A 24,565-nucleotide genomic window follows, 5' to 3' on the forward strand; every position below is an offset into this window, starting at 1 on the left:
CTGAGGCTCTCTATTTTCTGGGTGAAGTGGAACATGCTGCTTTTAAAGATTCGATTTTGACTTGCTGTGAATAACTGTGCTGTGTTTGAGAGTAATTATTTGGCTGCTTTTAAGATATTAAACCTGCACTGGGGGGGGGGGGGAAAGGAGAGTCAACAGTAATTACAAGCAAAGCAAAATCACCAGGCCAAGATGTCACTACTTACAGGTCCTTAAAGTTAAACTGTAAGTGGAGAGGCACTGTCATATGTCATACATAAATGTCTTAAATCTTGACAAATGCCCACACTGTAACAAAGGTAACAAAACTAATAAAAGACTGAAAGGAAATAAAATCGAATTTAAAACAAAAACTAAAGAAGAGTTTAAAAATAAACAGTAATAATTGCGGACCAGCTCAAGATCCAGGTATAAAATTTAAACCCCACCTCACTGTGATGTCCACCTTCTCTGTGCATCATCTAATCAGCTCTATAAGTAACTTAATTCATTTCATCAGTATTGTATATTTTGAGTTCAAGCTTCTGGACAAAATGACCTTGCTCCATGAAAATGCTGTCATGCTGTTATTTTAACGATTAAAAACTCAAAATGGTGCACCTAACAATATCAAAGTAGACTTACACAAACACAGAGAAACTTTTTTAATATCCTACATGCTTGTTAACTACACAACTGTGCACAATGATCCAAACTCCAGGAGTCTGGAAAGTTGTGGTTCTTAGATGTGGACTCTCTGATCCAAAGAGTTCAGTTGGGGGAAGAAGAGAAGAATAAAATCACTGAAAGTAGAAAAGGTGTGTGGTGGAGATCTTGGAAAACTTTGTGAGATCTCGCAACAGTTCATTTTCATTTTTTTTCTCCAATGTCCCTTACAGGGCTCAGTAAGATCCTACTTTCCTTCTGATTTTTGCAGTTACCAATGGTAATTCTTTTCAGTACATATGTAACACCCCCTCTGGCCACATTGTGGCAGTGTTCCCAGTCACACAGAAGCTTGTATGTAAATCTGGAAGTATCCAAAAGATGAAACAGAGAAAGTGTTTCACTTTGTCTCGTGGTTAACATGTTTACTGCACTCTCTTTTTTCCCACTATTATAGTATTGAGTGTCTCTGTCTCTCATGCACAAGACCATGGTTCGATTCCCTGATTGAGAGATACTCCTTGTCTTTCAACTTTTAGAAAAGCAAAGTGCACACTGTGAGTAGGTCTTGAGGGAGGTTAGTGTTTCAGGGAATAGATTGTCAGGAATAGATCATCTTTCTGTGCTTGGTTTTCTCTACAGTGAAAGAATATAAAAATGCAGTTGCAATACAATTGGTCTTATTTTTAAGCAAATCAAATCAAGTCAGCTTTATTTATATAGCACATTTAAAAGACATCAAGTGTCTGTCAAGGTGCTGAACAGAGGGATAATATAATCAAATAAAAAGAATTCAAATAAGATGAAAAAAAACGTAAGACATCCATATACAGGCAGAATCTTATATGCACTTGTTTGTATATAAGATATGTAAGTATATATATGTACATGCACACATACAATGTGTGTGTGCATGGGGTTTGATAACCCCTTTGATTTGCTTCATCATATTTTCTAATCTTTGACTTGGAAGGAAGTTGGTTTGGAAACACATTTGGCAATGCTTCATCTTCTGCTTTGCGTTTGTGTAGGAGCCCCGTCAAAAACGTGTCCATTATACGAGCAGTGTCCAAGCATTCCTTTTTCTTTCTTTTAATTTATAGCGTGCCCCCCTGCATTGGCTCTGCGCTCACCCCACACTTTGGGAACCTCTGTTTTAACCAATGAAATTATAAGTGGGCGGTGTCTTTTTTGCGGGTTTCAGTGTTACACTGACACGTCAGCTCAAATCCCTCTCCAAAAGTGTGACACTCCTTCAGGCGGGAAATTTGTTTGACTCCATTTTTGTACAGTCGGAACAAGTGCTGCCAGGTGGTTCATCTTTTCTGCAGTCATTGATAGAAAAAAGCAGCAAGAGCTTCTTTCGTTTACTCCTCTCCAAAACCGCCACATTAAACTGATAGAGGAGCTCAGCTTTAAACCGAGAGGACTGAAGAGCGGACTGGATGAAATGTGAGTGTTCGTCAGTATTTGTTTTGAGCGTTTATTGTTATAAAAATCAATGGAAAACAGTAAATACGTAGTAAGGATGCAACCAGTTGTCCCCGCTCCTTTATGGTTTTTGTTGTCCTGACACTAAGGTTACTTACATTACGCTACATTACGTCAGCGGTCCCCAACCCCCGAGCCTCGGACCGGTACCGGTCCGTGAGTCGTTTGGTACCGGGCCGCGAGAGTTGAGGCTCAGGTCTGAAATATATAGTTTTCAGGGTTTTTATCGGTTTTCAGCGTTATTTTGTCATCGTTTTTATCGTTAACTCGGTTCTCCTGGGTCTTTTCACGTGTGTTATGAATAAATCTTATTTTTTTCGGTACCGGTACTAGTTTTACTTGGTTGTATTTATCCGCGACACCTTAAAGGCCGGTCCATGAAAATATTGTCGGGCATAAACCGGTCCGTGGCGCAAAAAAGGTTGGGGACCGCTGCATTACATGACATAATATACCTTCCTGTCTCCACTGATACCAATTGTATCACATCTAAAAAGAAAAAAAGTCGGTCGGCAGTTATTGAATTATATACTGTTCTGTTGCCTTAAGTCTTCTGGATTTGTGGAAAAGACATTAAATGCTGATGCAACTTCCTGTTTTTATTCTAACCCTAGCTGTCATCATAGAGGACACTACTGAAATCACTTTTATTACTCAAAAGTACAAGAGGGTTAGAGCCACTGGGGGAAAAATATAGGGTTAATTTGGATTTATTTATTTATTTTTGTAAATTTTGTAAATTCTAGTAGCCCTAATCCTCTTCCATACAGAGAAAACAGAGAAGGTTATGTTAAAAACACTTGAGCTTAGTAGCAAAACTACTGTTATTGTAGTTGTAATAATTGCTCTGAGCATAGAGCAATAAATTCAGATTTTTATTTAACTGATACTAAATTATGTTACAAATCTGACTCCAAAATTGATTATTGTATTGCAATAAAATAATCAAAAACAATGCATACTACAACATACAGCTGACTTACAACATGTTACCATGTAATGCACATAATGCCATGTAGTGCACCTGAACCAAAGAGCAGAGCCTTTTGCCAATAAACCAGCTGCACTTGAAAATTAAACTTTTCTTTAAAACTCATCATTACTCCTCATTTTGAGATCAGTTCAGTGAACCTCCGTTTCCTCTGCCTTCACCAGCAGCAGTGCTCCTAAACCTGTACACAGGTTCAGCATCAATGGGGCCTTCTCACGTGTAGAACTTACCTATACAATGCATATTAATGTATAATCCTGTGTTATTAAACGTATTATCAAGGCTGCTGTCTCAATGTAATCAAGACAGCAATAGCTCAGTAGGTAGAGTGTTCACCCCATGATCCGAAAGTTGGGGGTTCGAATCCACTGAACGGCCACCCTGAGGTATCCTTGAGCAACGTACCGTCACTTCACATTGCTCACCAGGCACTGGATTGGTAGCTGCCCACTGCTTCACTGAGTGAATGGGTTAAATGCAGAGGACTACAAAATTCCCCACATGTGGGACTATAAGGGCTTAAAAAAATAAAAAAAAAGCTATTGAGGCTGCTGTCTCGATGAGATCTGACATCCTCTTTAGCCCGGAGGATAAGTAGTAATACCACAGATTAGTTTTCAGTAAGGAAGCAGTGTTTCTGTATCCTGCTTTTGTTTGTTCCTTGTATGGTAGCATGTGTGAATGCAACAAAGAGCTGTATCACCTGCCAACACTTTTCAGAAGTGTTTGTGAGGTCATGCAGTGATTTCCAATCAGGTCTGTCTCTAATGTAGTGCAGGCCTGAACACTATCAACATCTAAGCTCTGCGGCATTTTTAAATTGTTTCATAGAGTGATAAATTTCCTAATTTTACTATAGAAACATTCAGCCTGTCAGGGATTTTCTTTTAAAACACAGTCATATTATACAAATTTTATTCAAAATATTTTTTAGCATGTAGTGGTCGCAAGATAATGTGAGGGGGACCAGACGGATAAAAACAACCACACAAGCCTTCAGACATCTTTCAGAGCTCTGAATATATTTCTTATATAGATACAGAATTTTAACATTTTCAGCATTTCTTTTACTTCCCCTTTTTGCCTCTTCACCCTCTGTTTTAGGCACTTTTCCCCATGCAGTCACACAGACTGCCTCTCCTAACTTCTCCATTTGTTTAGTGACTGTCTTCCACCCATCTCCACTTCCTCTCTCGCCTTCACAGCCCATTGCCGCCTCCTCTCCTAGAATGTGACATGGTGCCTGTCACATTCTACTCCACACACACACACAGCTGCGGAGATCTACTATGCCAATCTAACCAGCTTCTTTTTCTCAACCCAGCTGCTATTAAACAACATAAAATAATTCACTCGCCTGTGGGACAACATATAGGACTCTTAAAGTCCTTTTAATTTAAACAGTCACAGTGAGTTTTACACTTCATGGCCAGCAGACATCAACCTGTAGTTCTTAGCAAAAGTCTCTTTCTCTAGTGCCCAGACACTGGAAGCATTTCGCATGAGTATCGTTTAACTTAACGAACAGATAATTTAGACTTTGTCCAATATGTACACTTTGATATAACAGGTGTTGCTTACCTTTACATTCTGTTGGACCGGTTCTCTGTTCGCCTCGTTCCACGACCCCCATTCCTCTATTGCTAAATATTCTCTTTAAATTATTTTGTAGCATCACTAACCTACATTTGTGAAAAAGGAAGCAGTACTGTCATGGCAGATCAAGGTGAAATGAAGGTAAGTAAAAATTGGAAAATGCTTTCATTAAACTGCCAACTTTAATAAAACAAATGTTAAGAAATTAGCTTTTATAAATTAAAACATAGGGTTGATGTTTTTCACTAGATATATTCAGTAAATATTGAACTGTGTAACAATTAATTTAGAAATTAGGAATGTTAACTGGACTTTATATTTCACTGCCATGAGGATGATCTTTCATCAGACATACAAGATTGGAGTAAAGATCAGATTATACAATCAGCTAAACTTTATAGTGACTGCACACTTATTTATGTAGTGACTTAAACTAAGAAAAAAAACTTTATTTTAGACTCAAGAGGAGAATCTGTCCCCTGACATCAAGAATTGGAGCAAACATCAAGTGAGACAATGGGCTCTCGAGTTGGATGGTGTGGATGACAAAGTTGCTGAAATATTGTTTAATCAAGACATCAATGGGCATAGTCTTCTTCTTTTAAATCCAACAGACTTGACTGCAACTGGTGTCACTTTAGGACCAGCTAAGCTTCTCATTCATGCCAGAGATGAAGTTGTGCAATTTAAAAAAGAAGAGCCATTAGGCTCTAGAAACCAGCCTGGAAAACTGTGCAAGCCGTATCCATTTGATAAATACCACGATACATTAAGATATATTGAGAGCAGGATTCTTGATGTTACAGAATCAGGTGCCTCAGATTTGATTGAACCCTGCCATGAGTACAAAGCTTTCACCAGGACAACAGAAGAAACTAAAATGGAAAAGTTCACATCTGAGGTCATTCGCTTTGCAGCTGCCTGCATGAACAGCCGCACCAACGGCACCATACATTTTGGAATAGGAGACAAACCGGAGTTCACCCACGGTCAAGTGTTGGGAGTGGTTGTTGAGGACAGAGAGGCTTTTGCAAATGAACTAAAATCTGCCATTAATGGGTGTTTTGAACATAAACATAAACAAGCTGCTCAGACATGCGTCAGACATCCACGATTTGTTGAAGTTCTCAACAAGAACACGACATCATCTGACAAATGTGTCATAGAAGTCGACGTTGTTCCAGAGACTACGATCTGTGAAGAAAACGGCTACCACACAAAAAACCAAAAAAATGGCAAGAAAAAAGGCAAAATGAAAGAAACTGAATCAGAACCATCAAAGTGTTTCTTTATCCGTGATGGTGGTAGCAGCAGAGATCTTCTTGCGGGACCAAACAAGCGAGAGTACGAGCAGTTTCTGGAAAGTATGGCTCAGCGATCACAACGCCGGAAAAAGGCAGAAGAGAAGCACCTCAGTGTGATAAAAAACAGCACTCAGGGCTCTAGACTCAGTCACATGATCACTGGTGGCTCTCTGTCTTTAGATAAATCAAATGTTGAGCGGTATGTGATAATAACTAACAAATCACACCCAAGCCAGTTAGATTATCTAAACTTTCTTGTACATCTGAATCCAGCAGCGGTGTTGGACTTTGATCCAGAATCAGCTAAAGAGGGATTAGAGCAATATTTTGACCAGCAGAGCCCAGTAAATGTTCATTCACCGGCACGATATAAAATCACAGAAGGAGTTGAAGACATTGTGAACAAGTTGAAATTAACTCAAAACACCAGCTGGGTGTTCTGCAATGGAGGCATTGAGCATGAGTCGCCCTCAGAAATTGACCAGTGGTTAATGGATAAGGGACCCTCCGTCAGAGATGTGATTTCCTTCTTGTGTCGCAAAGGTATCCTTCCAAACAAGAGGTTCCTCGTCATTTTTTTACTTTTGTCAAGAGTAAGTGAGAAGATGGACCCCCTTGTGGAGACTTTCAATACATTCTGGCAGGAACTCAGAGGCACAGATCAGATCCTTTGCATATGTGACAATGACAAAGCATTCAACTCCTGGAGAGACTTAATTGAGGCTCGATGTGGAATCGACATCTCAGGTAGATGCATACATGATCTCAGCTTTGCAGAAGTCAATGGCACTATCCTTAGCCTTTGGTCAGAGAATCGCAGATCCAGTCGTTTCCTAACATGTGGTGGGGGAAGCAAAGTGCTATTTGAGAAGAAAGTGGAGCGAAGTCTGAGTACCTTAGATGTCCTTTGTGTGAACCAATGTGAGGAAAAAATTCTGATAGAACGGAACTTGTACAAGGGTGGAAAGTTAACGTGGTGTTATTTCTATTTCTCAGAGCAGGCCGGATCCACGCCGTTTATCAAACGAGACCACTTTGACTACATCAAGGATACAAGCATACCTGATTTATGCTCCCGGAGAAAAGCCTGTGTGTTGTTTAACCTCAGGCATGTACCTAAATGTGGTGGGACAACTTTGGCCAAGTACCTATTGTGGTCTCTCCGGAACACATTTCGTTGTGCTGTCCTCAGGAACAACAATGCTGACTTTGCTGAAGTAGCCAGTCAGGTGACCAAACTTCTCATGTATAAATATCAGGAGCAGCTGCCACGTGTCCCTGTTTTGCTGATGATAGATGACTTTGAAAATATGGAAAAGGTATGTGACCTGAAGCAGCTCATTGAAAAAGAATGCGAAGAGAAAAAAATTCAGTCTAAGTCTGCGCAGGTGGTTGTCTTGAACTGCATGAGATCAGAGACTTTTGAAACGACTGGGCAAATTGCAGATACTGTATTCATTGAAAATAATCTCTTTGAGAGGGAACAGAAACAGTTTGAGGAAAAACTAGTCGAAATTGAGACAACTTACAAGAACGCTGTGCCTATGAAGGTTCTCAGTCATCCAGTTCATCGTAGTCAAAGGAGCTTGCAAAGACAAGCGTTCTGAAGAACCTGAAGAAGCTTCTCAGATGAGAGGTGAAACATCTTCAAGCAACTTAAAGAAGTCCAGACAATTACAAACGATGTAAGATGGCGCTGAATAATGGATAATGCACTTTTTAAAACTTCTGGAACCAGCTCCTTTATCTATTCGAGAGCGGAGCTGCTGGCACTGAGAACAAAGGAACAGACCAGCCTGCGACACAACATCCCGGCTGAGATAAAGAGGAGCTACAGAGGCTGCAAGGCTGGAGTGAGGAAAGCGGATCACCAGAGGTGATTCAAACCGACATCAATCCCGACAGTGATAATGGGCAACGTGAACTCGCTACAGAATAAAATGGATGAACTGTGTGCTCTGAACAACCACCGACTGTACCGTGAGTGCAGTTTGTTTATCTTCACGGAGACGTGGCTAACCGAACTAACGCCACAGGCTAACGTAGACCTATGCAGTTTCACATCCGTGAGACATATGTGGTTGGAGGATGAGGAGGAGGTCTCCATTTCTCCACCGGTTCCCTCTTCCAGAAGGAAACGTTGCCCTCGCCACCGCCACTCCTCTCCCCAGTCATCTGTTCTGCAACCTGGTCCTGCTGGAGGGTCCGAGGGGCCCGTCCGGCCTTCATCTGTTGTTCCCACTGGGGGTTCTGGAGAACCGCACCAGCCTTTGTTTGCCTCCGCTGGAGGGTCCGAGGGGCCTGTCCAGCCTTCTGTTCCTGCTGGTGATTCTGGAGAACCGCACCAGCCTTTGTTTGCCTCCGCTGGAGGGTCCGAGGGGCCCGTCCAGCTTTCTGCCTCCACTGGAGGGTCCGAGGGGCCCGTCCAGCAACAGCAACCTGCCTCTGCTGGAGGGCCCGAGGGGCCTTCCAGCAACCTGCCTCCGCTGCAGCGCCACCACTTGCAGCGCCACCCTCCTCGTCTGGTCTAGCCTCTGAGTCTTCATCCTCGCCTGGTCCAGCTTCAGCTTCAGCTTCGCCTAGTCCCGTGGCAGCCACGCCACCGTCCGGACCACATCCTGTGCCTCAACATCGCCGGCCTCCTTCCAGGCCACGTCCATACCCTCCTCAGGCGGCCGGCCTCTGGGCCTGAACCACCCAGATTTGGACTGTTGTGCAGTCAGCCTCCGGGCCGGCCTCCTGAACTTTTTCGGAACTGTTTTCTTGGCCGGCCTCCGGAGCCCCTTCGCCTGGGTCGCCGTCGTTGCCATGCACACGGTCGGCCCCCTGAACTGTTCCCACGTCACCGCCGTTGCCGTGCGCACGGTCGGCCCCCTGGTTGAAACCAAGATGGCGCCGCGGATGGTCGCCCTGGTGCTTCAGTGCGTTACTTTTGTCTTGTTTTTGTGCATTTCTTCTGTGTCTGGGCACTCCTCTGGATATTCTTACACCAGAGAAGAGCTCCTTAACTGCAGGACTACAACGCCTGTGGATTTATTTCCAATATTTGTCGCATCTGCGGCAGATTTACTGCTGACTCTGATCAGGAAAGTGAGACGTCGAAAGAGAGGTAAGCGAGCCGGCGTACTCGTGCGTTTGAGGAAACGCGGACTGAGAACGGCCCTTCCTGGGATCTTCCTTTCTAATGTACGCTCACTCTGGAATAAGATAGACGAACTGGCCCTGATGAGAAGCATGAACAAAGACTTTGCCTCCTCCTGTGTCTTATGTTTTACGGAGTCGTGGCTCAGTGAGGACATCCCGGACTGCGCGCTCAAGCTGGAGGGCTTTCATCTGCTGCGCGCGGACCGGCAGGCCGCTCTCTCCGGTAAAACCAAAGGTGGAGGTGTCTGCTTCTACATCAATAGTGGCTGGTGCACAGATGTAACAGTGATTGCTCAGCACTGCTCTCCCTCTCTGGAATATCTTTTTATTCACTGCAAACCGTTTTATTCTCCGCGGGAGTTTGCTTCATTCATCCTGGCCGCTGTTTACATCCCGCCAGACGCAGATGCGCAGGCAGCTCAGTGCGCACTCGCGGAGCAGATTCTCCACACGGAGCGGACATTCCCGGACTCTCTCATCATTGCTCTTGGGGACTTTAACAAAGCCAATCTGAGCCATGAGCTTCCAAAATATAAGCAGCATATTAAATGCCCGACCAGAGAGGAGAGAACATTAGACCACTGTTACAGTACGATCAGCGGGGCCTATCGCGCGGTGCCCCGCGCTTCACTCGGACTTTCTGACCACGTCATGATCCACCTAATCCCCGCGTACAGACAGAGGCTGAAGCTCTCCAAACCTGTCGTGAGGACTAAAAAACTGGAGCAACGAGGCTGTGGAGGAGCTTCGCACGTGTTTGGAGTCTACAGACTGGGACACAATGAAGGCTGCTTCTAACAGCTTGGACGAGTTTACGGACACTGTCACCTCCTATATCCACTTCTGTGAGGACAGCATTGTGCCATCACGCACCAGGGTGAGTTATAACAATGACAAACCCTGGTTTACTCCTAAACTCAAAAAGCTGTGGCTGGAAAAGAGTAAGGCGTTCAGAAGCGGAGACAGGGACTGCTACAGAGAGGCCAAGTACAGGTTCACTAAAGAAGTGGACATTGCCAAACATCAGCACTCTGAGAAGATGCAGCAGCAGATCTCAGAGAATGACTCGGCCTCTGTGTGGAAAGGTTTTAGGAATATTACAAACTACAAGCCTAAAACCCCCCACTCCACTGATGACTTGCTCTTAGCCAACACCCTTAACAACTTCTACTGCCGTTTTGACGAGCCATCAGGCAGCCTTCACACCTCCAACGACCCCAACAATAGAGGCACTTTGGACACTCATTCCCCCACCTCTCCCCCCTCCATAGAGCCATCACCACCTTCAAACTGTTCACCTGCAACACCCGCCCCCTCACCCCACACAAAAGAGGATTTCACACCACCTCCTCCGACCACAACTCTTCATATTCATGAAGCAGATGTGAGGAAGCAGTTTAGGAGTCTGAATGCTCGGAAAGCTCCCGGCCCAGACGGTGTGTCTCCTGCCACCCTCAGACACTGTGCAAACGAGCTGGCCCCAGTGTTTTCTGGCATCTTCAACTCCTCACTGCAGGCATGTCATGTGCCTGCCTGCTTCAAGTCCTCTACCATAATCCCTGTCCCCAAGAAACCTAGGATCACTGGACTAAATGACTACAGACCCGTGGCTCTGACATCTGTGGTCATGAAGTCATTTGAGCGCCTAGTTCTCTCCCATCTCAAGACCCTCACGGCCCCCCTCCTGGACCCCCTGCAGTTTGCATATAGAGCCAACAGGTCTGTAGACGACGCCATCAACATGGCCCTACACTTCATCCTGCAGCATCTGGACTCCCCAGGAACCTACACCAGGATCCTGTTTGTGGACTTCAGCTCTGCCTTCAACACCATCCTTCCAGACCATCTCCGAGGCAAGCTTTCCCAGATGAATGTGCCTGATCCCATCTGCCGGTGGATCACTGACTTCCTGACGGACAGGAAGCAGCACGTGAGGCTGGGAAAGAATGTCTCGGACTCCCGGACCATCAGCACCGGCTCCCCTCAGGGCTGTGTTCTTTCTCCTCTGCTCTTCTCCCTGTACACCAACTGCTGCACCTCCACCCACCAGTCTGTCAAGCTAATCAAGTTCGCAGATGACACCACCGTCATTGGGCTCATCTCGGACGGGGACGAGTCTGCCTACAGGAGGGAGGTTGAACGTCTGGTGTCTTGGTGCAGCCACAACAACCTGGTGCTGAATGCCCAGAAGACAGTGGAGATTATTGTGGACTTCAGGAAGCACACAGCCCCACTCCCCCCCATCATCCTGACTGACACCCCCATCACCTCTGTGGACTCATTCCGCTTCCTGGGTACCACCATCACCCAGGACCTGAAGTGGGAGCCCACCATCACCTCCGTCATCAAGAAAGCCCAGCAGAGGATGTACTTCCTGAGGCAGCTGAAGAAATTCAACCTGCCAACACGGACGATGATGCAATTCTACACTGCAATCATCGAGTCCATCCTCACCTCCTCCATCACCGTGTGGTACGCTGGAGCCACTATCAGGGACAAACAGAGACTGCAGCGTGTTGTGCGCTCTGCTGAGAAGGTGATTGGCTGCAGACTCCCATCTCTGCAGGACCTGTACACCTCCAGGACACTGCGGCGTGCAGCCCGGATCTCAGCTGACCCTTCTCACCATGGACACAGTCTGTTTGACCTGCTCCCCTCAGGCAGGAGGCTCCGGTCCATTCGCACCAGAACCTCTCGCCACAAGAACAGTTTCTTCCCCTCTGCTGTTGGACACATGAACAATAACCACATGATTGTCCCCGCCACTAACACATGACCCTACGCTGTGTCACTGCATCATTTCATGTTTGGCACTGATCACCACCTGCACTCATGTATATATCTTTCTACGTAGCACTCATAATTCTTATTCTCATGTATATATCTCATGTATATCTCATGCACATATCTTTCTTTCTACATAGCACTTTAATTCTTATTGTCTGCACTGAAGCACCGCAGCAATTTCCTAATGTTGTAAACCTCAACATCTGGCAATAAACCCATTCTGATTCTGATTCTGAACTGTTTCCACATCGCCGCCACTGCCTTCCGTGTGGTGCGGTTTTTGAGTTTATTATATTATTTATCATTTCTAGTCTTTGGTTTCTTTGTTAGAGTTTTCTCTTATGGTTCAGTCTCTGTGTAATCCTTAGTTGCTGTCTCCCCTGTCGGCTATATCTCCGTGTCTGTGTCTGCCCTGGTCCCACGTCTCTGTTCCCTCTGTAGTGCCTGCCTGTGAGTCTGTGTCTGTAAATTCAGTCTGTGTTATGTTTCCTGTTTTACTTTGAAAGTATGTGTCTCATGTAAATGCGTCTGGTTTTGCTTCCTTTGTCTCGTTAGGCCTGATTTGCCCCAGCTTTGTTTCCCTCCTGTTACCCATTCCCTGATTGCTCCCTCTGTGTATTTAAGCCCTTTGTTTCTCTGTGTCCGTGTCGTGATCTACCCTCATTTATGCTGTGTGTTCTGTCTGCCTGCTTATGCAAGTTTACTTGGATTTTTGTTACGTTTTGCCATCCAGTAATAAAAGCTGAGTTTGAAGTACACTTTTGCCTGCCGTGAGTCTGCACTTTGGGTCCACTACTCCCGCCTGCACACAGCAACACATGACACCTCGGGAATTCAGTCATGTGATCTGTGTGTGTGTTTCCATCCCCCCGAGGGCTGCCTGTGAGGAAATACACACAGTTACGGCATTTCTCCTACGGTGTTGCTATCAGTGTGTGAAGAGTGGGAGAAGAGGGTTGCATTGACAATCCAACACAATCGGCAGCACATTGAACACATTTTATAAGTGGTCAGAAACTTGTAAATAACTCATGAAAGAATAAAGTTATGTTGAAACCAAGCACACCATTGTTTTTCTTTTGACATTACCAATACGTTTGATGTGTCACATGGCCCTCTTCCTATTGAAAAAAACAAAAGTTGTATCCAAGATGGCCAACTTCTAAATGGCCACCATGGTCACCACCCATTTTGAGGAGTTTGCCCCCTCACATATACTAATGTGCCATAGAGCTGGGCGATATGAGATTTTTTCATATCATGATATGTTTTTTTCATTTCAGGTGATAACGATATCTATCACGATATAAGCCAAATAACTATATTTGTAAGATTTAAATGTGCCGTTGCTCACAAGTAAAATGTGAAATAATCAGCAGCTTGTTTTTATTTAAATATTTATTTCCCATAATAAGTTCAACAGGGTAGATGTACTTCAGGAACATGAGACTTTTTCAGATAAATAAAGGCAAATATTGCAAACTACACAAAAGGCAGCCGCTAAAGCGTTTAAGTTTCAAAATAGAACAAACGAAACAGACTAAATTGTCAATTCCACTTAGAAACAAAATATTAATTCTAAAAATAAATCTTAGTTTGTTTTACAGAAGAACAGACAAAACTGACTAACTTTTGTCAATATCAAATAAACTGAGAACTAAAAGGAAATTCTCAATCTCTCCTTGTTGTATAGCTTAGCTTTTCAAACAGTTTTAACAGTTACTTTAGTCTGACAAAAGCCGAATGACGAATTAGCGCTTCCAGTCAGAGACTGAGGCTACGTCCACACGTACACGGGTATTTTTGAAAACGGAGATTTTCCGTTTTCGTTTTAAAAAATAATCCCGTCCACACATAAAGGCAGAAATGAAGGAAAACGCTGCTATGAACATGCCAAAGCAGCAGGTGGAGCTAGATTCCTAACCGTGCAGAAATGTTGGCCAATCAGAAGTCTAGAAGCCTCGGTGGGAAAAAGTAAACAAAGCTGGGGCATAGAAGCAGAACCGAGTCGTATGTGTGGACGGACAGTAACTGTGTGTATATGTAAGCATTTAAACACTGCAGAGAGTAGAATTAACAGTAACAGTATTGTAGAAATTCATTTCACCGAAACAATAACGTGGTGCACAGTGTGACGCATGCACCAGTTTATTGTATTTCCAGACTTTCTTTCGGCACAATTTACAGTGCACGCTACTCTGTTTTTATCAGACTTGAAATAGCCGAAATACCTTCACACTACGGAACTTCTATGGCTCTTCCGTTCAACAATCTCTCCGGCATTGGAACCATCATCTGTTTTCTCTTCGGTCACGCTCGGTTGATTTTTCTAGTCGGCACACTCATTTCCTCCATTACGCGCTGGGTCCATTACCCGCTGGCTGCTTCCCAAACAAACACACGTGCGGCTTGGCACTTGTGCTGTACGTAACAAGTCACGCGACGTGACGCTGCGGCTGTGATTGGTTCGGCTCTGCGCTACTTAATTTGGATTGGCTGACCTTTTTTTTTTTTTTTTTTTTTTTTTTAAGAGGACAAGAGCGGCGAGGTCTATCGCGATAGCTTAATTTCTCTATCGAGTAAAAGTTATATCGCGATACATATCGTTATCGTTCTATTGCCCAGCTCTAATGTGCCACAAACAGGACTTTAATATCACCAACCATTCCCATTTTAATACGGTGTATCCATATAAATGGCCCACCCTGTATATTAACCTGTCTGGCGTTTGAAATTCTGACACTTGACGTTTTATCATTTTGTCTTATATTACTTATGCAGTTTGGTTTAAACAGCATGATTTGTGGACGTCATGGACGCACATGGACGTCAAGCTTTTCTACGCTTCGACAAGAATGATGGCAAATAGCTGACAGCTGCATGTCAGAGGCACAGCTGCATGTCAGAGGCACACGGTAAGTGACGGAAGTGACGAGTAAGGTAAGCGACCCATGTTGTAGGTGACGTCAGACGCCGGAGATTTGGCGGAATAAAAAAAAGCAAATGGTAGCATAGAGTTTAACAAAGGTTTTTCAAGCTTCAGTATTACCAAATATACTAATCGATTGTCATATAACTAACATCTGTTCTATCATCTCTAACACCCTGGAGGACAACGGGGAGAGTTTAGACGCTCTCCAAGATTACATCGACCGCTGTTTTCAAGATTTAGTAATGAAGAAGGCCCAGAGTACATCCTCTTTGGACTTTGGCCTTCGCGATGCATGGCGCTCCCTTCACCCCAACAGTAAGGAATATACTTTTTTCTCGCATGTTCATCACTCTTACTCTCGTCTGGATTATTTTTTGGTCAGCAGCTCACTGCTGAGTGACATTTCAGACACTGAGATTCATCCTATAACTGTCAGCGATCATGCTCCTGTATCTTTAAAACTAATGCACAAGAATAATACGACGCCAAGTAAAAACTGGAGATTTAATACATCACTGCTTAAAGATGAAGACTTTATTAAATATTTTAAAAAGGAATGGACTTCATATTTAGACTTTAATGACACTCCCGGAATATCTGCTTCTGTGCTATGGGAAGCAGGGAAAGCTGTGATGAGAGGTAAAATAATTTCTTTCTCATCACACAAAAAGAAAGAAGAAAACAAAAATATTCAGGAATTAGAAAAAACCATCAAATCACTAGAAGAAGCCTACGCGTGCGACCAAGATCAGGAAACATTGAACAAAATATGCAAGACAAAACTAGAATTAAATGAAACTATTAATAAAAAAAACACAATTCCTTATACAAAGACTTCGCTTGCAGAATTTTGAACACAGTAACAAATCAGGTCGATTTCTAGCTAACCAGTTAAAAATAAATAAAGAAAAAACAACTATATGTGCTGCTAAAGATTTATCGGGGAACACAATATATGACCCTGGAAGAATAAACAACATTTTTAGGGATTTCTATGAAACTTTATACTCACCACAAGTAAACCCATCTAAAAATGAAATTGATCTGTTTCTTGACAACGTAACTCTCCCAAAATTACTAGACAGTCAAGCAATGGAACTGGATTCGCCACTGACGCCAAGTGAATTCCAGGAAGCCCTGATAAGTATGCCCAATAATAAGGCTCCAGGTCCAGACGGCTTCCCTGCAGAATTCTACAAAGAATTCTGGACAATTCTGGCACCAGTATTCCACGGAATGTTGCAGGAAATCGAGGAAAATGGCAGACTACCACCAAATATGAATTCTGCCAACATTAGTCTCCTGCTAAAACCAGGCAAAGACCCTTTATTTCCCTCAAGCTATCGTCCAATTTCTCTTTTAAATGTAGACCTTAAAATAATCTGCAAAGCTCTCTCAAAGAGATTAGAGAAAATAACCCCCCTCTTAATTCATCCTGACCAAACTGGTTTCATAAAAGGTCGGCACTCCTCAACAAACACTCGTAGATTACTTAATTTAATAGACTACTCATACAATAAAAACATCGAAACCATAATATTATCTCTAGATGCAGAAAAAGCATTTGACAGAGTTAACTGGAAATTTTTATTCGCAACTTTACACCAATTTGGTTTCGGAAACTCTTTTATAAACTGGATAAGAATATTATACAATTCCCCAACAGCTCGTATCAGAACAAATGACCAGACATCCTCCAGCTTCTGTCTCCTGAGGGGCACCAGACAGGGATGCCCACTCTCCCCTTCACTTTTTGCAATTTTTATCGAACCTCTAGCAGCAGCATTTAGACAGGCTACAACAATTAAGGGCATAAAATGTAAGAACATAGAACATAAAATCAGTCTCTATGCGGATGATGTGTTGCTTTTTCTGCAAAACACACAAACCAACCTCTCTGAGGTAGTTACTCTAATAAACTGGTTTTCAAGAGTTTCAGATTATTCAATTAACTGGCCAAAATCTACAGTTCTCCCCATTAACTGCTCCTTCCATAATTCTTCCTCTGCCCCACTGCAATCCGGAAATATTAAATATTTAGGTATTAATGTTTCTCCTAAGCTCTCAGACTTAACTAAATTAAATCACATCCCACTTCTAAAGAAAGTAGAAGGCGATCTGACTAGATGGAAATCTTTACCCATATCACTCATGGGAAGGGTCGCCACTATAAAAATGATGATCTTGCCAAAAATAAATTACTTATTTTTGATGATCCCTAACAAACCATCACAAGACTGGTTCAGATCTCTGGATTCATATATTTCTAAATTCCTTTGGAAAGATAAACCCCCGCGTATCAGCCTAAAAACGCTACAAAGAACCAAGGATAGAGGAGGATTAGATCTGCCTAATTTTCACCAATACTTCTTAGCCAACAGGCTTCAGTTCATCTCAGAATGGTCAAAACATACCTTCCTAGATGAGCCCTGGCTAGATGTTGAACAGGCACTATGCAAGGATCTAGAGATTTCAGACCTACCATTTATTAGCTCAAACATCAAAAGACATGAATGCTTTAAAAGTATCAACATCAGCTTCTCTCTGACAGCAAGCATGGTGGGAGTTTCTAAAAATAACGGAGTCTTCACTAATCCCATGCAAACGTACACCTATCTGGAATAACCCTGACATATTACAAAACAATAATATGATTAATTTCCCAGAATGGAGTTGTAAAGGAATTAAATACTTAGAACATATATTAGAGGGAACAGAATTTATCCCATTTGACAGACTAGTTGCACAATATGGGATCAACAAGAAAAGATTTTTAGAATATCAACAAATTAAATCCATAATAAAAAAGAAATTTAACCTCAGTCAAGTTGAATTACAAACACCACCAAGTGCGGCACATTTCCTTACTCTTAAATCCCCCAAATTATTATCTAAAATATACAGAACACTTTCTAAATTAGATGAATCAATATCCCTTCCTATTGCAAAGTGGGAAGTAGATTTATCAGTCAGTTTAGACCAAAACTTCTGGTCTCAGGTATGCCAATCCCAGTCTGCAATTAATACAATACAAAATACTACATAGAGTGCACTATACAGGTCATCGGATGTTCAAGATGGGCTTTACATCTTCCAACAATTGCTCACACTGTCAAAGCAATACACCAGACAATTACATTCACGCTCTTTGGTTCTGTCCACCAGTGCAGAAGTTTTGGCGCGAGATATGTGAAGACTTATCAAAGTGTCTGAAATGTAACATTCCAACTTTCCCCTTAGTGTGTTTGTTGGGCAGCTTAGATAATGTCACTTCAGAAAAGAACATAGCCCATATGGTTTTCACTGCCCTATGCATAGCCAAGAAAACTGTCCTCATGAACTGGAAAAATAAAAACAATCTTAATTCTAACCAATATAGAAATTATCTATTAGATTACATTACTTTTGATACAGCCTCGGCTACCACATCAGATCAATTGCTCTGGGCTCCTTTGATCGGCTCCATCACCTAGTGGGGGTGGGGGGTCATAGTTTGGTCCCGCCTTCAATGTTGTGATTGGTGTGGGGGTAGGGACAGGCTTAGGACGTCGGGGGATTCCCTGGAGGCATCTTCCTTGGGGGGCTCAACCCGGGGTAGCGGTCTTGTCCGGTTGGGGGCTCTGTTTTGACTATTTCCTCGTGGCTGCGTGCAGCGGGGCTAGGGGAGGGTCTGTGCTGATGGACGTGGGTTACTGACCTGGTAGCCTGTCTGCCCCTGGGTGGGTCCGGGATGGGCGTGGGGGTCTGGGGGCGCTCCGTCTCTGGGCCGGGGCCCTGGCCGGGCCTCGGGGCCTTGGGTCCTGGTTTGTGTGTTGCCGGGGTTGTGGGCGGGTGGGTGCATGGGGGCCCATCCCTGGCGCGGGGTGCTGCTGGTGTGTCGAGCCGCCTGTGGGGCTCTTCAACCGGTGGGGGAGATTGTTAGACCTTGCAGGAGCTTTCCTCCCCTCAGGAACTCTCTGCAGGAGGGGGAGATACAGGAGAGGTGGAGGAAGATCTCAGCCTGGGCGTCTATTGTCTCATGTAGTCTGGAAGACAAGTGGATGGTGGGGTGGGTGCAGTTTTCTCTGTGGTGGGGTTGGGTGGACTGTCCCGGGCTCTGTGGGGCCGGGGGGCACTGCTGCGCTGGGCCCCGGTCTGGATGGGCCTGAGCCCCCTTTCCCTGGCGGGTCGTGGAGTATGGGAGTGCCTACTGGGGTCAGTGGGGGAGCTGGCCCCAGGGAGGCGTCACCTGCCCCTCCCTTCCTTCCCTCCCCATCTCCAGCTGCCTCCCTCTTCCTGCTCCACCACAACCACCCACACATGCAGGGCCTTGGAGTAGGAGTATGTCACCAGGGTGCAGAGGAGGCTACCCCCCCCCCCCGTCCCCTTCTGGCTACCTCTGCCTCAATTTTATCCCACAACTTAGACATTCACATTACTCACACCCTCATTACACATACTTATAGGATCTTGGGGATGGGCATGATACACGGAGTCCAAGTTACCATCAGGGTGTACACCTCACCCCTGGCATCGTTGCCCACCTCTCAATTTTAAATACACGTAGACATTGAGGGCTAGCAGGAGGGACTACGCGCTTACCTGCTGCTCTCTGGCAGGTAGCTCCATGCCCTCCTGGGTTTTAATTGCACCTTAGAACACACATGCATCAACACTACAATGAGCGGGTGGAGGGAGGTTTGGAGTCTTCTCTCACCCCCATTCTCTGCGGCCTGCTGGAGCGGGGGGGCTAGGAGGAGTTGGCCGTCCGGCTGCGGTCTGGGGTGTGGGGCCTCCCTGCTGCTGCGGAGTCGGGGTGGTCTGCCTCTCGCCATCGCAGGGAAAAGGGTAATACCACCTTGGTCAGGGTGCAGTTCCCCCCTCCAGGGGCAAGGGTACCTAGACCCAGTTTGTAGAGTACGCTTGGGGAGTGTGATCGTGTATACAGCGTCTCTTTATGTCTGTCTCCACGTCGGTTGAGTGTGAAGTGCACATGAGAGCATGAGGGTGGGAATGGATGTTTGTGTCTGTGTGTGCCTGTATGTCTGTGTCTATATGTCAGGTTGGGTATCAGACGCCACCTCTCTGGGGACATCTCGGGCCCTCCAAGGTTTGGAGGACTTTCTCCACCCACCACCACTTCCCCTGCCGGTGGCGGACTCCCTCAGGTGTCGGTGCGTTGGTGGTTCTTTGTATCTGGGGGTGGGCGTCCGGGTACACACCGGCTCACTCCTTGGCGGCCGCTTATTGGGGCTCGCTCGGGCCACTTCGGAGGTGGGGTGCCCCCGGCCTCTCGGCCTGGGGCTCGGTCACTCAGGCACAGCTGGCTGCCGGCGGAGCTCACACTGCAACTCCCCCTGGCTTCTGCTCCGCGGCTGCTGAATGAGCCCTCATCTGGGACTCTTATTAGCTCTTACTGGGACAGTGGCGCGGGCTGCCCCTCTGTGGGTCTTCCTTGGTCTCTTGTGTTCTGGGGGCCTCTGGATGTCTGGAGTTTTGATCTCCTCCATGCCTGCTTGATGCCATAAAGGACGGGGCTGTGGCTCCACGGGTGAAGTGTCTTGCCCAAGGACGCAACAACCAGTTAAGGCAACCTTCCGATTACAAGACGAACTGCCAACTCTTGAGCCACGATCGGTACCACACTCCCTAGCAGATCATTACATGGAGAAACCTTTGGAGTACAAGCATGCTGATCCACACAGGTATGCACACAGGTGTACACACGGGTATTCACAGACGCGGACTACAGCTTTCTTGGCTGCTGCCTCAAAGCACACTGTACGCTGTCTATCTTGCGTGCTGCACAATATCGTTTATTATTTAGTAACTATTGATATCTATGGCTAGCTAGTTTATTGTGATGGTGCTTTTTTTTTCTTATTATGTTGCTCTTTGTTGTTTGCTTTCTCTTTTGTTTTTTTTTCTCCATACAGGTGACCCAGGAGTTTTGTTTTTTTGTTTGTTTGTTTTTTTCTCTCTTCCCCCCCTGCTCACCGTCTCTTCTCCCCTTTGGTTTTCTTTCTTTCTCTCCCTCTCTTTCTTTCGTTCTTTCCCCCTGTCCTATCCCACAGTCATGTCTGTCCCGTTTGTAGCAACTGAAAATAAAATAAATTCATAATTATAATAAAGGTCAATCAAATGGACCAATATGGCAAGGCCATGATGATCCACTTGGTAAAATAAATCCGCTTGGCATCTTTCTTGGCCTCAAGACAACAATTCTGATGGCTATAGATCCAAACGGGACACAAAAACAAACAAACAAAAAAAAAACAGCATGATTTTTTTTTTTTGTTTTCCATGTAAAAGCTAGCACTGAGCTTTATATCCATAATCACATACTGTGTATGCTACCATTGTATGAAGTTTATTAACTTACTTATCAATCAATCAATTAATCAATCAATCAAGGCTTTATTCGCCACGTGCAGGTTGCCCTGCAGTGAAATGGGACCCCCCCTTCGACCTTACACACACAACACAGACATCACATGGGGATACAGGTCGGAGATCGGTAGCATTACAGAAAAAACACTGAAATAAACACTACAATGGGAAAGTACAAGAAGAAACAAAAGAGATGCTGGGCTCCTATGGGAGGACAGCATGAGAACAGGAAACAAAAAAACTCCTCTGCACAAAAAAGCACATAAATGTCCAGCTCATGCCTCATCAGTAACTAATAGGGATGGGTATTGATAAGATTTTCACGATTCCGATTCCATTTTCGATTCTGTTTAACGATTCGATTCTTTATCGATTCTCTTATCGATTCTTTTTAAAAAAGGAGAACACTAAGTTCGATTAGCTTAGAACTTCGTTTTATATCTTCTCTTTGAACAAGATAGAAATTTAGGAGTAACATGGCCTTACAAACCCAACTGTGAGATCTTAAGAGATCCACAGCCTACGTCTCTTCAATGGGGTGTCACAGGGTCCCCAGGAAAAAAATTGTAAATGTAAAATAATAAAATAAATATTCTTCTGTAGCAATAACAAAGTATAACATCAATTATTCAGTAGCAATTACACAAGAATATCCAGTAATGTCCCTGCCTACAATTAAACACATTCACTTACCAAAAATCGGGGGCATCTGCTGTGGCAAATGGGTTCAAGCCTGTTACCACAAACTTAGTCACTGCTCGGTGACATTCGTCTATCCTGGCCTGAAAGGAGACGCTACCGGTAGACTGCAGCGAGAACTGCCACCATCTGAGCCAGCCAGACTCTGTCTGTCTCTCTCATCATGGTCACCTAAATGCACAGTAATGGCAGGTTTTGTAATGAGGCAGATCGCGCTAACATAATATGCACTGTTAGTTGATTATTTACCTGCTGCATTAACGGGAGAGGACGTGCAAACATTACCGCTGCTGCTGGGTTGAGATTCACGAGTCCGGAGCGGAATTAAAAATACGACATTCATTTAAGGTCATTGCGTGTTTTGTGAGCAAATGCTTTTGCATATTCGTAGTGTTTCCTCCCTTAAATGAAGTATCTACTTTGCAAGTATTGCAAGTTGCCCTGTTGTCATCCGTTCTCGTAAAATACAACCAAACTTCTGTGCGCCGTGTTTCCTGCCAGGTAAATGACGCTCCGCAACGTGGTGACGTCATTCGGGGCGACTGGAATCAATAAGGGAATCGTTAGCAAAAATGGCAAACAATTCCAAGGAATTGAAACAGTGGGAACCGGTTCTCAACAAGAACCGGTTTTCGATACCCATCCCTAGTAACTAATTACCGATTACTTCCCCCCAAAAGTAATCCCGTTACTTTACTGATTACTTATTTTCAAAAGTAATTAATTACTTAGTTACTTAGTTACTTTTTAAAAACATGATTTACAACCTGAGTAGGTGATAAAGTGATAGAGCTTTCAGCCCAATTCTACTTTTTCTGCATAATCCATCATACAAAATGTAATCGAACGGAAAAGTAACGCGTTACTGCCCATCTCTGTTCTTCAGTACTGAACAGCAGAAATTAGGCTTTCTTGTCCGAGGTCATTTAAGTGAAAATAAAAAAAAAGACAGCAGCCGACAGCGCTTTAAACAATGGTAGACTGGTGGGTAATAAGCAAATGAATAATGCAGAAAACAGAGATTTGAGACGGGAAACTGTTCTTGAAGTACAGCGAGAGAGAGAGATGTGCAAGTGTGATTTTTATCGTGGTGGAAGCAAAACAGCAAAAGTCAGAGGGAATTCATGATGACATTTATCAAATGTGAAGCGTGGTTTGCTGCTTCTTTTGCTGCTGGCTCTGTGAATTTTGGTTAGAGAGAGACAAAACCTGCAGCTCAGAATCTAGCGCAAAAAGACGTAAACACAGCGTGGACGGTGGGCTTGGTGAGCTCCGACAGCGTGTCCGTCTACAGGCCGTTGGGTGAGAAAGTTGGGAAAGACAAAACTGATTCTGATGCGTCGGGTCCGCTCTGTGTTTACGTCTTTGTGTGGAATCCGTGTACCTGCTCTCATTTGCTGTTTGGTGATTGTTGAAATAATTTTGTGAGCTTTAATCTGAGAATCAGGCGTTTCTGGCAAAACACAGTTATATTTAAAAGTCAATTCAGGATTTAATGAATCGATATCACTTTATTCAAGCTACTCACCTCCCTCTCTCCACCTGCACTTTCAACGGAACCACAGCCAATCAGAGAGGTCCCATCCCTGACTATCTCTGATTGGTTTAGTCCACGATAGGGGCATAATGTGTGTCTGTTGTTGACCACACGGAGAGTTGCAGAGATTTTTTTTGTTTTCATCACCCAAACAGTTTGCCGCACTGGTGCGACCAAAGATTTTTTTTTTAGTCGCACCTTTGAAAAATCTGGTCGCATTTCCGACCAATTTGGTCGCATTTCCGATCAAATTGGTCCCTGATCAAATCAAATCACTTTTGTCACATCACATGTGCAGGCACACTGGCACAGCACATGCGAGTGAAATTCTTGTGTGCGAGCCCCACAAGCAACAGAGATGTGCAAAACACAACACAAACGAGCAAAATACAAGAATGGCCAACCTGAAACTAATAAATATATGTACAATATATAATAGTGTATGCATTTCTGGATGTGTATACTAAATGTTTTTCTACGTGTGTGTGTGTGTGTGTGTGTGTGTGTGTGTGTATACACATTTTTACAAATTAAATAGTAAAAAATAATAAAATAAAATATATAAAAATATACAGAGTTGAGACATGTGCAAAACAGTGGCATTACTGTACAGTGTGTAGTGCATAATGTTGAAGTTCCAGTAGTGAAGCTGAGGTGTCTATGACGTGTTCAGCAGTCTGATGGCCTGATGGAAAAAGCTGTCTCTCAGTCTGCTGGTTCGGGACCGGATGCTGCAGAACCTCCTTCCTGATGGAAGCAGTCTGAACAGTTTATGGCTGGGGTGACTGGAGTCCTTGATGATCCTCTCCGCTTTCCTCAGGCAGCGCTTCCTGTAGATGTCTTGGAGGGAGGGAAGCTCACCTCCAATTATCCGTTCAGAGCACCGCACTACTCGCTGGAGAGCTTTGCAGTTGTAGGCGGTGCTGTTGCCATACCAGGTGGTGATGCATCCAGTGAGGATACTCTCAATGGCACAGTGATAGAAGGTCCTGAGGATGCGGGGGCTCATGCCGAATCTTTTCAGTCTCCTGAGCTGCGCCTTCTTCACAATGATGGATGCTGATACCTTG

The 24,565-nt window shown here is 44.3% G+C and overlaps 1 protein-coding gene across 2 annotated transcripts in view; it reads left to right on the plus strand.

Moving 5' to 3' along the window:
• Nucleotides 1-1,872: 1,872 nt before the first annotated feature.
• LOC101471503 (sterile alpha motif domain-containing protein 9) overlaps nt 1,873-24,565 on the plus strand; it is a 51,814-nt gene continuing 29,121 nt past the window's right edge. Inside the window, exons 1-4 of one of the 2 annotated variants that reach the window (XM_076875202.1) lie at nt 1,873-2,097; nt 4,800-4,864; nt 5,181-5,231; nt 14,740-15,205. The gene's annotated coding sequence lies outside the window, so the exon portion shown is untranslated. The remainder of the gene's footprint in view (nt 2,098-4,799; nt 4,865-5,180; nt 5,232-14,739; nt 15,206-24,565) is intronic. The other variant, XM_076875203.1, reaches the window with a different exon arrangement.

Source organism: Maylandia zebra, linkage group LG16, assembly GCF_041146795.1.
Source record: "Maylandia zebra isolate NMK-2024a linkage group LG16, Mzebra_GT3a, whole genome shotgun sequence".
NCBI classification, from domain to species: domain Eukaryota; kingdom Metazoa; phylum Chordata; class Actinopteri; order Cichliformes; family Cichlidae; genus Maylandia; species Maylandia zebra.